The sequence below is a fragment of the Mchenga conophoros genome, linkage group LG14 (genome assembly GCF_057382185.1).
Source record: "Mchenga conophoros isolate Kocher_MC1m ecotype Shallow Benthic linkage group LG14, M_conophoros_male_GT1.1, whole genome shotgun sequence".
In the NCBI taxonomy this organism is placed as follows: domain Eukaryota; kingdom Metazoa; phylum Chordata; class Actinopteri; order Cichliformes; family Cichlidae; genus Mchenga; species Mchenga conophoros.
In genome coordinates this window covers 2177627-2194200 of record NC_140539.1, presented here as the reverse complement: position 1 = coordinate 2194200, position 16574 = coordinate 2177627, and the positions used below count along the sequence as shown (strand labels likewise).

General features: G+C 41.4%; 1 long non-coding RNA gene across 4 annotated transcripts in view; it reads left to right on the top strand.

The window, feature by feature from the left end:
- Window positions 1–16574, top strand: part of LOC146559066 (uncharacterized) — a 113865-nt gene that overhangs the window by 68626 nt on the left and 28665 nt on the right. For all 4 annotated transcript variants that reach the window (XR_014888260.1, XR_014888261.1, XR_014888265.1 and 1 more), the window contains exon 3: window positions 9476–9528. This is a non-coding gene — a long non-coding RNA (uncharacterized LOC146559066). The remainder of the gene's footprint in view (window positions 1–9475; window positions 9529–16574) is intronic.

Genomic DNA, 16574 nt, shown 5'->3' with positions numbered 1-16574 from the left:
ATTGCCGTCGGTATTACAGGAACTCAGATGTTAGTTAAAATAAATGCGTAGTGTCGTCTCTAGTCTCGACGATCACTCTGCATCAATTCTTTTAAACTCTGAAGGATCATAAAGTAACTTTACCTACACGAGTGTTTTCAGCAGCCACCATGCAGTGATGGCAGCATTAGCCAAGTTAGCACTTTACCCTCTGCAGGTGGTTAGGATGACTCCACTAGTGCACACTTGAAGGATTTAAGGCAAATTGTTCAGTTCAGCACAAACACTTTTAAACTCCGTAGCAGGGCGAAGTTAATGGAGCAAACAGCAGCGTAGATCAATCCCGGGGCCATCCTGGGTCTCTAACCAGTGAAAAAGCAATCTGTGGCAAATTCTCATTTTTCTCCGAGGACTACAAGAGTCACAGAAAGGAAGTACGGAATCTGCAGTTTAAATTCCAGAAAACCAAATTTGTATTCCTGATGCGATTTTTGGATCCATTTACTTATTTCTCTTTTTAAATTGCAATTTTAAAAAAGTATTTCGAAGATGTGATTTTTAATTTTGTAGTTGAATTTCTTTTAAATAAAGTTTTTATGAAGTTTTTCAAGTTGAACTGTTTATTTATAGACTAATAGTGTATTGAGTAATAATAAATTACTTTGTTAATGTCTTAATAAGTAGATATCACTAAATAGAATTAATTAATATAATTGTAAAAGAATGTTTTATATTTTATTGCATACTTAATTCTTCATTTATAAAATTCTTTATATGGATGTTTGTGGGTCCGTGTAGACGTATAAAATAAGTGATGCCACTGATTCCTATGAGGAATTAGAGACTAACTGATTTAAACGTCAGTGTTGGCATTTATAACAGCTGATAAATGAAAATTAAGCTGTAAAGAAGAGACTGGAGAAACACCTTCATCAATGTTATTATTATTATTATTATTATTATTAATGTTGCTTAGTGTGTCGACCAGAGGACACTCTGCAACTGTGATAAACACAACGACCAGCTGATCCAAACAGGGTTGTACAGATTATAAAGTAAAAAAATTATAAAGTAAAAACAAAAGTGAATTAATAACAACACGTACCTGTAGCAAATGTTAGCTAATGTAGGCTAATGATAGCAAATGGGACGTATGTTTATGTGTCGTGTATCTGAAAAAACAAATTTAATATACGAATATTGGACTTTTACATCATGAAAAATCAGTATTGACATCAGTTTTAAACCAGTCAGGCTTTATGTCGAGTGACAGTATACTGAGAATGTTGAAGTAATACAGTAAAGCTAGTAAGTGCACAAGTCCTGTGATGGAGCGGTATCCTGTTCAGGGTAGCCAGCCTCGGGACCAATGACAGCTGGGATAGATTGGAATTTTTTCACTGGTTAAATTATGTTCTGTTAATTTGAATTGTTCTAAGACTCTTCCTGCAGTAAGCTCTCAAACTGCTGGTGATTGTTGTGCCCAAAGGCAGCTTGCTGCCCGCCATTGATTGAACTAGCGAGGATCCTTTGTATGGGGAGGAGAGTGGGCGGAGAGGGGAGCAGTTTTGGAACCATATTGTCCGTATGTGCAGACACGTGAGTACGCTACATGTCTGAGTCGGGTGGCTTTGCGTCGGCCTTGGGTAATTTCAGACGGCGGTACAAACTAAATGAGACGGACGTGTCCCTCCCGTTGACTTATTTATTTTGACTTTCTGAAGATATGATTGGCATTGCTGCTATTTTTGACTCCCATCAAAGGCTTTTTAAAAAATCTTTGGCAACTCTGATTGTCCCGAAGCCAACCTGTAATCATTTAATGCACTGTACTTCTGTAGAGAGAAAGAGACACTCTTTCACGCTGCTGTCCTAGAAATTCTCTTTTAACTGCTGCTGTGTATTCTGTTTGAAGCCTCCGTTTGACAGCTTCATTTGTGAAGCGTCTCAATTAGGCAGAATATTTCTGCCGACATATCTCGACGCCCAGACTGTCTTACTCGAACATGAAAGCCCAGGCTTAAGGAAGTCATCACACACCTCAGCAGACACACACACACACACACACACACACACACACACACTAAAAATAGAGGCAGCTATCCTACTAACGCTGGTTAATACTCCTCACCCCAGACAGTCAGATTTGCATATCTTTAATGTGCTTTTTTCTCCTCTGCTTTCCTTTTCTAGTTTCTCCTATTTCTCTCTGTCTTATGTGAGTCAGTCTGGCCTTTTATAGGAATTCTCAGGAGGGCTTGCAGTGCATGTTGGGAAGGAGCATTTTGTATCAGAAAAGCAAGAAAAAAGCAGGCTGAAAAGATTTCAACAATTGCGGTAATTAGAGATTTTTGGAAAGCCGAGACACCCCATCGCCACCGACCCCACCTCTTCCTCGCACTTTCACTCAGTCCTTCTCTCTGAGGCCTTTCAGGCCACTGTAATGGTCTCCATCTGGTCTGTGAGGGAGGGGGAAGGAAAGGTATTGAGTCTCCGGGCTGTATAGGACGACCATCTGGGCTGGGCCACTCCCGTGGCTCTGGGACTGCCTCTCAGCTGCACCGACCGACCAGCAGACACTGGTCCCGGCTACATGCCGTAACCCCGGCAGTAACAATGGCAACAATAGGTCCCGGCCCCATTTATTCCATTAAGCCCATGTGAGTCTTCCAATAAATAGTAAGCATTGCAATCTGCTAGTGGGCTGTCACTCTGCTGCCTGCAGTTAGCATATGCTATACTGATGAAAACATGGCAGTGCAGAGCCAGCTGGGATCCTTCCAGTATACAGTGTGTTTAGGTTGCACCAAGAGGTGATTTTAGCGTTCTCCTAGGGGTATACAGGCTGAGGAGTGCAATAAGGTAGCTAGGCACAATATTGTTTATGATTTTAAAAGTAAGCAATAAAATGTTAAAAACAATACGGTGTTTGATGGGAAGCCAATGTAGGTTGGCAAGAAGTGGAGTGATAGAATCAAACCTTCCAGTTCACGTTAAGAGGCGTGCCGCAGCCTTTTGCACGAGCTGCAGTCTATGAAGAAGGACAGATTGGAGGCTGAAGTAACGGGGGTTGCAGTAGTGTAATCTAGGAGTAACAAAGGCATGGATACGTTTTTCAAGATCCTTGCGCGGTATGTAAGGCTTAGCCTTAGAGATTTGACTTAGTTGGTAAAAACTAGATTTTTCTACGGAGGACACTTGTTTATCAAGCTTAAAAGAACTGTCCAGGAAAACACCTAAGTTGCTTACAGTATCAGAGAGGGAATTAGCAAGGGGCAGTGACTTCCCCAACCAGACAGTACAGTCTAGCATTTGGTGGTGTTCACGAGTACTCCACCTGTGACTGGAGCTTATATGCATATCTTTTCCACAAAGTAATTGCAAACTTTAAGTTAATATTTAGCATATTTTAAACCCTGTGATGCATCTGTTTTCCTACACTGTCACTAACACCTTTTCAATATGTGCTGTGCTGTTGTCTTAACATTGCAAGATTCCCTCACCGTTAGCCATCTGACCACTGTTTCATCACATTCAGTTTTTCTCCAGATGCACACAAATGAAATATTGAAATATCTTATAAAATTATAAAGATATCATCATTTTAACATGACTCTTGTTTGTGGTTTGTTTTTTAGTAAGAAATAAAAAAGAACTGCACTGCTTTACCTAAGATGAAACTGCAGTTTGACACAAATACAAACACGTGCCTGATCTATACTGGGATGGGACTTTATTATAATATATGGTAAATGCTTAACCAGACCACTTAAAGGATGTTGAAGCAAACACAAAACAGAATTTAAGACCCTGAACCGCTGTTGTTTATTTATTAAATAACTGTGCAGTCGAAACGTCTTCTAATCTAAACACAGCTTGACTTCCTTAAGAGCCCTCCAACTATAAACAGTCCGTCCTGTTAGAGCTGACTGTATGTAGTATATTTATTCTTCCCAATTTAAATAAAGTTTCCTGCCGACTGGACGGTCATAAGCAAATAATTTCAATGGAAGCTGCGTGTTGGCATGTGGAGCAGCAGGTATCATCGGATTCATTCCTAAACATGCCCTGTTTACATTCTGGAGAGACGGGAGTTATTGGAGTGTGGTCCCGCCCATGAAGGGAAGCGCCAAAACCACAAACTAAGAATCTCTTCCTGTCATTACTTCAATCTCACCTGAAATATATTTCACCATAATAACTAATCAGTGCTTAAATGAAAAAAACCCACTATAAAATACCACCAACAGCACTTACGCTGCACTAAACTAATGTGAAATAGGCTGTCTAAGGGTCTTTGAACCTTCTGGCCTGTGGCTCATCGTTGTGGAAGCTGAAACCAGAATATGTTAAAGACATGGCGTGCAGCGGTTTTTCTATAAGAGGAAAATAACATCAAATTCGTCAGGGAAGCTAAAGACTGCTGAGCAGACAGTATCTACACCCTCAAGTCACTGTGCATGGTTATTGTAGACTAGTAGAACACTTAGACCTCAAAATTCAAAGGAACTTTTTTAAAGGTTGTAGTATTCTTTGGCATCAGGTTTTCAGTCTTACTAATCATTTGTAGAAGTTACATCCAGTGGCTTTAGTAGTAGCTACTAGCTTTCACCACGCACAAGTACTGAAGTAGACATAAAAAAGCTACGTATGTATAATAGGACTGTCACGATTATCGACTATCGATAATCATCAACGACTAATTTAATAGTCGACGCGTCGTTTGAAGCTTTGTAAGATCCCAAAAGACGTAGGAATAAGTAGCAGGATTTAAGAATGTAATAACGTACTGAAACAGAAGATGGCAGCACTGCATGTACAAGGATGCCAGCTGCCGTTAAACACCAAAGAAGAAGCTGTGTCCGGTATCGAAGCTGTGTCCAAATTCTGAGGCCGCATCCTTTGGAGGCTGCATTTGTAGGCCGATTACGTCACGAGGACTGTCCAATTTCGAAGACTCCTCCAAATGTGGCCCACAAATGCGTCCTTCATTTCCCCAGATTTGAAGGATGGGTCGGGTGTATCCTTCGTGGCCCAACCTATCCCAGAATTCATAGCGCTGCCCAGCTCAGTTTCCAACACTGGCGGCAGCTACTTGGTTTTAATATTACTCTTATTAATCTTTCTGGGTCACAAAATAAACTTTTAAGATATTTTCAGGCGAGGGTGTAGCTGTGTGAACTTCAAATATCTGCTCGGATTATTAAGACACCACATATTTGTAAAAGCGCGCCGACGTTTTCAGAGACGTCTGTTACCCACCCGCTCGATAGCTAGCCGGGAGGTCAAGGGTCACTAGAGCCGTCGAGAACAGTGAACTCCCGGCTTTTCACAGCAGCAGAAAAAATATGTAAATACAATATGTAAATACACAAAAATGGAACAAATTCAGACCTTTGAATGCAGCAGAAGCCTTTTGACAGTGAAAATGATCAGATTGTGAAATGTGTTAAATATCTACATGCATTCAAATTGCTCGGTGATCATTTTAAGGTCAGTTTCTCTATAAATAAGTGGTTTAGGGAAAATTAAGGAATGGGTAGTTAATCATGAAAAAATTCCCCATGCTATATAAAAATGGAGTGTGCGTCATGATATGCTGATTTACTTCAGCTGTTCACTCTGTCCAGTAGTACGTCAGTACTGTCAGTAGTACTGTGATGCTGGCTGTTAAGCAGAAGCAGAGACCAGTCTGCACTAAGATAAGTGTTGCACCATAACAAACTCATATTTTTGCTGAAAGCTGAAATGTTTGACATTGTCGCAGTAAGCCTTACTGGTTCTTGTTTCACTCGAGCCGAGGCAATTGATACATGGCATTCAAAGCCCTGAAACCTATATTTTCCCTCCAATTTGTCTCTGATTTGTTATTTCAGACTGCAGCTCAAGGCCGACTGAGCACATTAAGTGCGAGCCCTGGCAGCTGAGTGATCGTGTAGCTTCCTTTAGCCTCTTCTAACAGGCTGATTTTGTGCAGGATCTTTAATGGAAATCAGGAGCATGGAGTTTGTTTGCTGCTGTGATAAAGTTGGGTGGGGAAAAGGGTGGATTGGGCGGTAGAAGATGCTTCCATGTAAAAATACCATTAGTATCCATTGTAGCAGCAGTAAATAGGGTATTCCACATGTCCTTCTTTCCAGGAACGGGTTCAAGCTTCTCTGATGCTAAGGTGCATTGAAAAGTGGCTTACAGCTGTGCAGCAACTGAGGACAGTCAGCAGAGCTTTGCATTGGGCAGTTCAGTGGCTAGAAGGGTATGAAGTCATGTGGAATGGCTAAGCATCAGAGACCATGTCGCTGATCAAAAACTTCACCTTTACATGTAGATACAGTATCCTGATGATTTTGACTTTTATTTTGACTCTTTTGTATATTTTATCAGCCAGCCTGCTCTGTCGCACATCATCAGAGGTTTGGTTGGATTGAACTCCCACCTGTACACAGAAATATCTAAAGGTATATTGGCACACCGACTGCTGCGTTGCATCGATATAAAACATACCTGACACGAGATATACTTTTGTGTGAGCTGAATACTCACATACGAGCAATAACCTCTGTGCGAATCAGTGGCCTCCACCCAGTTTGTCATCGATTCCCCTCGTCTGCAGTCTGTCTTTGCCTTTGGCCTCTGTCTGCGGTCTGCCTGTCTGTCACCCCTGACTTTCCCTTTCTGTCTCCCAACAGTCATCCAAGCTATACAGCAGCTCAGCCAGTGGAAGAACGCTGGGCGTGTTGCCAGCTATCCAGGGCGCCAGTTGGGCAGTCCATCAGTAGCATTAAAGACATGTTATCCACCCGAGTGTATCCGTCTGGCTTAGAGCCCTTATCCCCCTGTCCGAGTGCCCCCCAGCCCCATACTTCCTCTGTAGTCACCGAGGGGCCCTGCGTAAAGTGCAAAGTACCCTTCTTGCTTTATCAGCATGGTACCCAGGCATTCGGCTTGCTGCTTTGGGTCTCTTAAAACACGTACACAAATAAATGAGGAGGCTGCTGGAAATAACTACTTTCTCATCTCCAGCCAAGCTGCCCTGCTGGTCAGGTCATTGTCTTTAAAGGGAAAGGGGAACAGAGAAAGCATGCCACTGCTGACCTCCACTCGATGCTTTCTTAAAGAATACAAAGTCAGCAAAGTTCATTTAGCTCTCTTGAAATATAAAATAGACGAGTGGTTCTACAGGGGCTTAAAAGGACTGTTTGTTTCCTGTTATACTTGGTTCAATAATGGACTGAGCATTATTTTTAGCTGTGATGGGAAAAAAAAAAGACTGTTTCTGTTTTGATCCTGAATATACAGGATTTGTACTGCGTCTTGTCCTCATTCTATCTGCTTTAATATGTATAATGGCCACTGCTTTGTGGCACTCTTATTATTAGTGCTGTCACTTCAAGGGGCAGCTCCGAAGCAAGTTTAGCAACGTTAGGTGAGAAAAAACTTCATTTCTGGCCTTTAACCCAAATCGAAGAGTGGCGTGACATTCAAACTAAACGTTGTCTAATGGGGGAAAAGGAGAGCTGGTGTTCGCAGCAAAGTTCTCTGTTGCCTCACCGAGGCACCGAGTAGTTTTTATCATTCATGTCAGGAAAAGGCCAGCCAACTTTCACAGAGAATCAAATGGAAAAACACGGTATGTGGACATCATTGTCACAGCGAGTGTGCAAAATATAACCCAAAGATTTCTCTTACACACTTTTCTGTAGTTGTGCCAAGAATCCAAGGCAAGCAAACATCCTGGAAACCCTCGACAGTAGCCTCAGAGCAAGGCTTGCTGCAAACAAGTTCTGGATGTAGAGCGGTCACTCGCCAATGCTAATTTACACAATGCAACTGAAAACAGAAACTCTAATGCGACCCAAAAAGACCCGAGAAAACATGTCTGTAAAGTCCAAAACCACTGATGGATGGGCAGCTGTCAGCAATATTGGTTTTCACTTCCCTGATGTAATCGTTTGTTCATGAAAGTTTCATGTTCGTGAACGTTAAACAGACCCGGTGGAAAGATTTATTTTCATGCCATTATAGTTTGAAGTAGCCTCTATTGGTCGACAAGGAAAGTGTTGCTGCAGCCATCAAGGGAAACACTAATGGATGGATGTGCAACTAATGTATGCGGAGGAAAACCCAGAAGAATAAATGCTTTCTGTGCGGATGTTCACGGGCACTCTGCCAAAGCCGCCCAAAGCCAGGTCATAGTGCTGATGACATTTTACACTATTAAATAAATTTGCCTGAACAAGCTGAAACAGTATGCAGACCCAGGCAGCAGGCATTGCGTTTGACATTGCCCGTTGATGTTTTTCTTGTTAGTTGAGTCGTAGGTCTCAGTGACTTTGGCCTACAGACCAGTGGTTTAACCCCTGGCAACCAACAGAAATGTCTTTTTCCCAACTGGCTGGTGAAGGCTGCTGGGCCAAGTAGGTTGCAAAGACCTCCTTTTGATTGCTTTGGTCATTAGCAGATTATAGGTGTTTCCTATAATTTGCGTGGAAATTGCCAAATTATCTGCTTTGTAAAAGTGGCACCTTTAGAAACAAGCTGGTTTTAGCACACGGCACAACTTTTACTTTAAAGGTGAAGTCAGTTTCTGGTTTGCGTTGCACTCTACAATATCACAGTTTCTTAGCAAGCAGCTTGCAAGTGTTTGCAGACCGCTCACCGTCTTTCAAGTCTGTGGACAATTGCTGCAATCTGCCAGCAACCAAAGGAAGTGCATGGAGTTTTTGTTTCAGCACTCTGTAATCAGTGGTTACCAGTCTGTGTTACAGGGGCTTAGCAACAGGTTAGGAAATACTCGTTTTTCCCTAGTATCTGATGGCAACCCATCTCTACGCCTGTGTGACCGAGACGTTAATGCTTTCAGTAGACGACTGGGAACTCAACTTATTTGTAGAACACTGGAAAGCTCATTTTAATTGCACACATGGTTAGTACACCGCTTACCCAGCTTCTCTAATTTGTGAATAAAAGCTCGGCCGTACATTATCGACCTCTCTCATTCTCCCCATAATAAATCTGAAATGCAGTCTTCATCATACACTTGACTGTGTGGCCTGCAGCAGCTGTAGAAAGAAGAGCAGAGTCTGTTTGCAGCTTTATTGAGGAATTTCTCAAGGTGTCATTAAGGGAGGCGGCTGAATGAACTCTGATGAAAGGCTGACTCGGAGTCTTTTGAACCTGTCGAGAATTGATCGAGGCATCGGTGAGCTAAGTGAATGTTGTGCTGGAGCTCACTACACCAATTGAAGGTCAAGTGCTTCCAAAACATCAGAAAGGAATTTTAATCAAAGGATCTCCTTTGGCTTTCACACGCATCTGAAATGATGTTCTACTTCTTACGTTTGTCTTTGTCATTAAGAAAATCTCAGGTTTTCCTTTATTATGGATATGAGTTGGTACAGTTAGTTTCTAACATTAGAATGAGTTGGGATGTGAAAGATGGCAGTGGGAGAAAATGACATTTTTTGTGCTCAGCTTCTGCCATTGTTTCTGTTCACAGGAGTGTCCGTGGAAGAACTCGCTCCTGAAGGCCTGTGAGAGGACACACAAAAGGTCAGCCAGTCACATTCACTGTACTGAATGGCTGCAAATCTGTTTGGCTTTTTATCTCAGTCTCCTTTCTCTTTTGACGTGACACTTGTGGCGTTCCCGACAGCTCGCACGTGATCCACAGATTTGTAGGCATTCAATCCTGGAAGTGCAGTATTCATAGATTTTGAATACAGGTTCATGCAAACATGTGAAAATCAATGGTTTTCTCACTTCGGCTAAACTGCCCACATTTCTTTTCAGCTCTTTGCAGTTAGAGGACGGTGTATACAGAGTTAAATCTGTCTTTTCTTTGCTCTGACTCATTCTACATGAAAAACACGCACAATAAAGGGCTAATTTTAAGCATAGACATTCGGTTGTCCTACCCAGAATACGTCTCAACCAACACCTGGTAACACTTGACAAAAATTGGGGAAACGAGCAGAGTTTGTGCTTTCCTCTGAATCACACAGAATAACAGGGTGCAATGAAAAGAAAAAGCGTAGTCGCTGGGACGTTTTTATCTGTTATTGCTTTACTCATTACCAAATTTACCTTGTAAATTATTTTTTTAAATGGAGTCCAGATTTTACAGCAAAGCAACATCAAACTGGAATTCACTCAGCTAATATTACTAATATTACAGATTTGTAAATTACACCACGAGAAGGTCCGAGCTCTTTTGTATTTGTTCATCTTGTTTTCACAAAAGAGCCACTGAGAAAATCAACCAGTCCAGCTCTGCAATGCAAAGGCTTACCTTTAGTTATTTTCTTAACGTTGTCGGAGTCGCAACCTTCAGAAGCGTTTTGCATTTTGTTCTTTGCAGAGAATTCAGAGTTTTGTAGACTTACGAAATTGTAACTGATGAGCCGAGATGTTTGAAAAAATGGCATCTTTATTTGCAATTGGTGTGAAATATTCCAAACTTTTTATTTAATCTGCCCTCAAGAAGCAGAGAAAGTCCATGATACTGCTGGGAAGCATTCATGTAACAAAGTGTTTTGCAGGTTACCTCTGTGGTGGCCATTGCAGCTCTTTTATAGGCCAGTCTGTATTGAGAAGGCGTGGTCTTCAGAGTATTTAAAGGGAGCAGGAAATGGATTGGGGGCCATTTTGAGAAGTTGCTGTCTGTATGTGCACGATGTTGGCAAGAGACAGTAAACCAATTACTTCAGTTAAGATAGAGTGAAGTCTGATGTTTCCCTTACCGCGCCTCTCTGCGTAACAGATACAAACAAAGTGTACCAATTCCCTGTGACCTGGTGTGTCCAAAGGTGCTATACTGCACAACGTTTTACCTCAACAAATAGGATTCATGGAGAGAACGCAAAGAAGTGTTCATGTGTGATGAAGGGCACTAACAGAACATACAGCCGTAATCTTCAAAAACAAAAAGGTTTTTTTTTATACCCCCAAAAAGACAAAATTATTACAAAAATGACAAAAACAAGCTGTTTTAAAAACCAGGTGAGCCCATAAAAGAGGTCAACTTAACAAAACACAACTCAGCGAACTGACCTGCAAGCGAATGAACCATGTGTACACCAAAGGTGAAAACCACAGAGATGATAGCGAACCATAATTTGAGAAGAACCCCGTTCCCCCCTGCGTGGTCACAGCAGATGGTTCAGTCCATTTTATTGGCCTCTGCATTTATCCTCAGCCTCCGCTTTCACCCGAACCAGAAAGGACTGGAGCGGCAGCCAGCTAACTCAGAAAGAATAATTAATATATCATATCCCCATGTCACTATAGCACACAATACAAAACAGACTCTATGCCATCATTTGGGCTGAAGCTTACTGCTGTCATGTGTTACAAACCAACTCAAATGTTTGAATTGGTTAACTTATAATCACTGAAGCTTCACAGCACAAAGTAAAAGTAAGACAGAAAGGTAAACATGTGACCCAAATGTTTTAGTTGTGTGATTTTAATATTATTGGCAATTAATAATGTTATAAATCATTTTAAATAAAAATATTATTTTTCTTAAGAACTTTATTTTAAAGAAATCATAACTCACTGTTGTTTTGCTTCTGTAGCCTAACTAGACCTGCTGTTGATTATTGCAGACTCATGTTAACAGTTTTTAACTGTGAAACAGATGGTTGTTTTCTGTTTTATACGTTGGCTGGTAGAAGTGAAACAGTGAATCTAAATTTCAGAAAAATATCTGATTTATTTTGAGCAGCTTAGAAAAACGATGACAAAAAGTAAAATAAAAAGCCCGATGATTGGTCAAATGAACGCGGATGACAGAGTCTTTGCTGATTCTGATTCTGATATCAGGTCATGCAGACTAGTTTAAATCTAGATAGGCGGGATTTTCTTTTTATTACATAAATGTTACTATTTATTGTGTAAAATATATATTTTCCTTCATTTTTTGTCAGTACCTAATAGAATGCAGTACATTACTACTGCTGGAAGGTGGCAGTCATGCACCTGAAACCTGTTTGCTGACCACCTTTAACAAACAAAAATAGATGAGGGCACCACGAACTACCAGGTGTCAGACCGGGATTATATGTTACCATATAAACAGCTAATAAAAGCTTTTGTATGGAAGTTCTTAGCATAATTAACGAAAATGAATCTAATGTCTACTGTGCCGGTAAAGCTAGCATCTCAGAGGTCTATCACACCTGTGTGGACTCATAGTAGCAGTTAAATAATTAAATAATCTGATTTTTAATTTTTTTTTCTGTGCCTAAAAGTCTTGTAAACACATTGGTGGCAGAAAATACAGGAATAATTTGAAAAAGCCAAAAACTATTTTTATTTCCAGCTACATGCTGTCCGGCTGGTGAAGACGTAAACCTGACAACATTGTGTCCCCTACATAGTGTTTCTTACATAGACCCTTTTCTATCAGAGATGTGTTCGGCAACATTACTCCTTCATCCTGTCTATTTAAATACCCTCCAAGTGATACAGCTTTTGCTGCAGCAGATTCACAGGAAGTAATCGCTGGCTTACAGTTAGACATCTTGAAGTTTGCCTGTCTTACTAATACATTTTGAAACCTTGTTGTGTAGTGTTAAATTCCGGTTCTTTTGGATTCTTTAGGGCCAAGAAAGACACGGCTCAAAAGTGGTCTTTTTACTTTAAAAAATGATCTTTATTTTACGTCTACGTCACACCACACTTTAAGTTTCGATCAAACAGCCTAGTTGGTTTCACTTTCTAGCTGCAAAAGCATGCAGTTTCCCATCAGCACTTTTTGGCACAGAGTGTACTCAGAGTTAGGCCTTTCTTATATAAAGCAATGTGATCAGCATATTAACATTTAAGATGATAAATTTAAACCTCAACAGGAGTTAGTCAGTCATTGCCCGTACCATCAGCATGATTCACTGCATCATTGATTTTTCAGCTGCATCATTACAAGCAGATACAACCTCAGCATCAGTGCCAGTGGTGAGGCCTACAGACTCTGTAATATCAACATTTGGCTGTAAGTTTGGTTAAAGCTGTCCGAGGGAAGTTCAACTTAATCTGGTTGTACAGTAAGGTAAAGTCAGTACTTTCACAAGTTCTTTGTGACCTATGTACATATGCTAATGCCCAGATATTAGGCTTCAAACTTCTGTTGGTCAGTATTATTGTAGAACAAAACCAGCATGATTGTTGTGAGGGCTTAGAATAGAATAGAATAGAATAGAATAGAATAGCCCTTTATTGTCATTGTCCATATACAATTGTCAGCGTTCCACACCAACTGTGTGAATAAAATATAAATAGTGGACAGCAGGAATGAAAAGTAAACAGGAGAAATATACAAAAGAAGAGAACGGCACGCATTCGAGAACAGGCTGCAAAGAAAAGCCTTGGTCTGAGTCCGTGTGTGAGCTGAGTGATGAGGGTTACTTAGACCGCAGCTCAGCTTGGTGGGGTGGGTGGGGTTTGGGGGGATAGTGTTTGTCCACAGTCCGAATGACCCGGGGAAGAGGCTGTTAGTGAGTCTGGAGGTGTGGAACCTGACTGAGGGCAGCGGGTCAAACAGTTGGTGGGTGGGGTGCGAGGGGTATCCTGTGATGGCCTTGGTTTTTCTGAGACAGGAGATGGCAGCCATTGTTTTTTGGGCGGTGTTAATTACCCTCTGCCCTGTTCTCAGTAGTGGCCACAGCAGGAGGAGAGCACGCTCTCCCCTGAGGAGCAGTAGAAGGTCAGCAGGAGCTTCTAGTCCAAGTTATTCCTCCTCAGGACACGGAGGAGGTGCAGCCGCTCTTACCAGGCTGTTGGTGTGGTGGGTCCAGGTATAATCGGCCATTCATCCAGATTGCACCACCAGATTGCACCCGAGACAAGTCCTCTACCTCCACCCGATACGCAGCAGATGCAGTCACCATCCTAGGCCATACTGGGCCAATATGGTTTGTGAGTGAAGATGGTGTTGGTATGGACTTTATGTGCTGTTGTGCTGTCGCCCTCCGACCTGATGTGCTGTGTTTATGCTCGGAAACTCTGTACTGAAACCTCTTTTGCGCGACTGGGTCGTAGCTGGAAATCCAGCTCTCGCCACAGGTGATTAACCCCAACATTAAAGTCGGTTCAGTTCTCGGAGAAGTTGATTATTGTTACCCTCAAATTTGGATCCTAACATCGCACAAGATAGGGAAGTGGTCAGAACAGCAGACTAATAGCAGCCACAGGTCTAATGTGCACAAGATGATCACCTGAAGCTGGCATGGTTTTATTATATTGGGGGAGTCACAGAACTATGCTATCATGCCTCACATGAGGTCAGAAAATTGCAGGTCAAGGTTTAGAGCGTTTTACTAGACAAATTAAAGCATCATCAATAATTTCAGAATGGTCCTTATTAGCCATGAACCTTAAAAAAAAAGGTTTAAAACACCACAAAATTCTTTACAAATTGATTGGATGTTTTGGGTCAGCGTCAAATAATTGGCCGTCTGTTTTCCCCCTCGTTTCCTCTTGTTTTTAGACGCCACCTGTTTGGTGCTGTGACAGCCTCCCAGCACATCCTTTGGCCCTCTGCACTGAGCTACTGGCAAGGCTTTAGTGAGAGCCTTCCACTAAGCCATTACTTTATCACAGTGTGATTAAAGCAGATCTGATTTGCATACACCGAAGGAGGCACTTCACAGACTTTGCCCATTATGAAGCAATTGATGAATAATGATCCATCATGAATGGTGAAACTGTCATTTAACAACTTTGAGGTGACGTCTTTACAAATGCCTACTTTCAGTGCCGAGTCAGGAAGGGCCACATCGTCAATATAAAATTTAAGGTTTAATTAGAGGGTGTATATAGTGTTGACCTGAAACATGAATGCAGGAATATCATAATTCTCATGGCTAGCAGGGCTCAGCTACTCTGGTATTACTTGGAAATCTGAATGCAGAAACGTTCCTTTCACCCTTGCAGTATGACATCAATAAACACTGTCCATGATAATCAACTCTTATTGATTATAGCATCTTATGTAAGATATTCTCCTCACTGGCTAACTGAGGAAAACTGGACTTAAGACGATATTAATACAAAGTATGTTTTAGTCTCTGAGATGTCATCCAATGAGAGAGCAGTATCCCCACAGTAAGATCCACACTTGACTCCTTCCATGCACGGGTGGAAATCCTTCTCTTTAGGCTTAATGAGACTTAACTAACATCACTGTAAAAAACAAAAATGCAATATAAAAGTATTGTATTTTATCCTGTCTCAGAGTGACGCTGAAAAACTAGTTCATGCATTTATTACTTCCAGGCTGGACGACTGTAATTCATTATTATCAGGAAGTCCTAAAAACTCCCTGAAAAGCCTTCAGTTAATCCAAAATGCTGCAGCAAGAGTCCTGACAGGGACTAGAAAGAGAGAGCAGATTTCTCCTGTTTTGGCTTCCCTTCATTGGTCTTAAATAATCAGGCCCCATCTTATCTCAATGACCTTGTAGTACCATATCACCCTATTAGAGCACTTCGCTCTCGCTCTGCAGGCCTACTTGTTGTTCCTAGAGTATTTAAAGTAGAATGGGAGGCAGAGCCTTCAGTTTTCAGGCCCCTCTTCTGTGGAACCAGCTTCCAGTTTGGATTCAGGAGACAGACACTATCTCTACTTTTAAGATTAGGCTTCAAACTTTCCTTTTTGCTAAAGCATATAGTTAGGGCTGGACCAGGTGACCCTGAATCCTCCCTTAGTTATGCTGCAATAGACGTAGGCTGCCGGGGGATTCCCATGATGCATTGAGTTTTTCCTTTCCAGTCACCTTTCTCACTCACTATGTGTTAACAGACCTCTCTGCATTGAATCATATCTGTTATTAACCTCTGTCTCTCTTTCACAGCATGTTTTTTATCCCAACCAATCACAGCAGATGGCCCCGCCCCTCCCTGAGCCTGGTTCTGCTGGAGGTTTCTTCCTGTTAAAAGGGAGTTTTTCCTTCCCACTGTCACCAAAGTGCTGCTCATAGGGGGTCATATGATTGTTGGGTTTTTCTCTGTATCTATGAAGCGCCTTGAGGCAACTTTTGTTGTGATTTGGCGCTATATAAATAACATTGAATTGAATTGAATTCAGGGGTATCATTCCCTTTATCCTCATCTTTCCAAGACTTTGGCTGATGAGTTTCTATTCCTTTGCCCAAAGTTGACTTTTATTTTTAGAATAATCTATTTTTTAATTTATTTATTTACAAATATACTAACCAACAGCATCAGGATCATTCACACATGACTCAAATGTTGCTGAATTGTATTGTAACAGTAGTCCTGCCGGGGTCTGGGATCGATGATCCTTTGACAAGGACCAGCTTGGCTGTTTGATTAGGTTGGAAAAAGTCAGTGCTACTGTTTTGTTGCTCTGAAGAGGGACAAATACAAACTAGCAATAATGTGACAGTTTGGAAAAAAAGAATCTGCTTTTAACCCGAAAGGTTTTGTTAGATTGTAGTAGGTTTCAGTTCAGAGGTATTTTGGTGGCATTCAAGTGAACGTGGTCAGGTTAAACAGAGATTACGAAAATGAGGAAGTTACTAACATCATCAGAGGATGTGCGGAATGACAACCTCATCTTGGTTCCTCCAGCTTTTG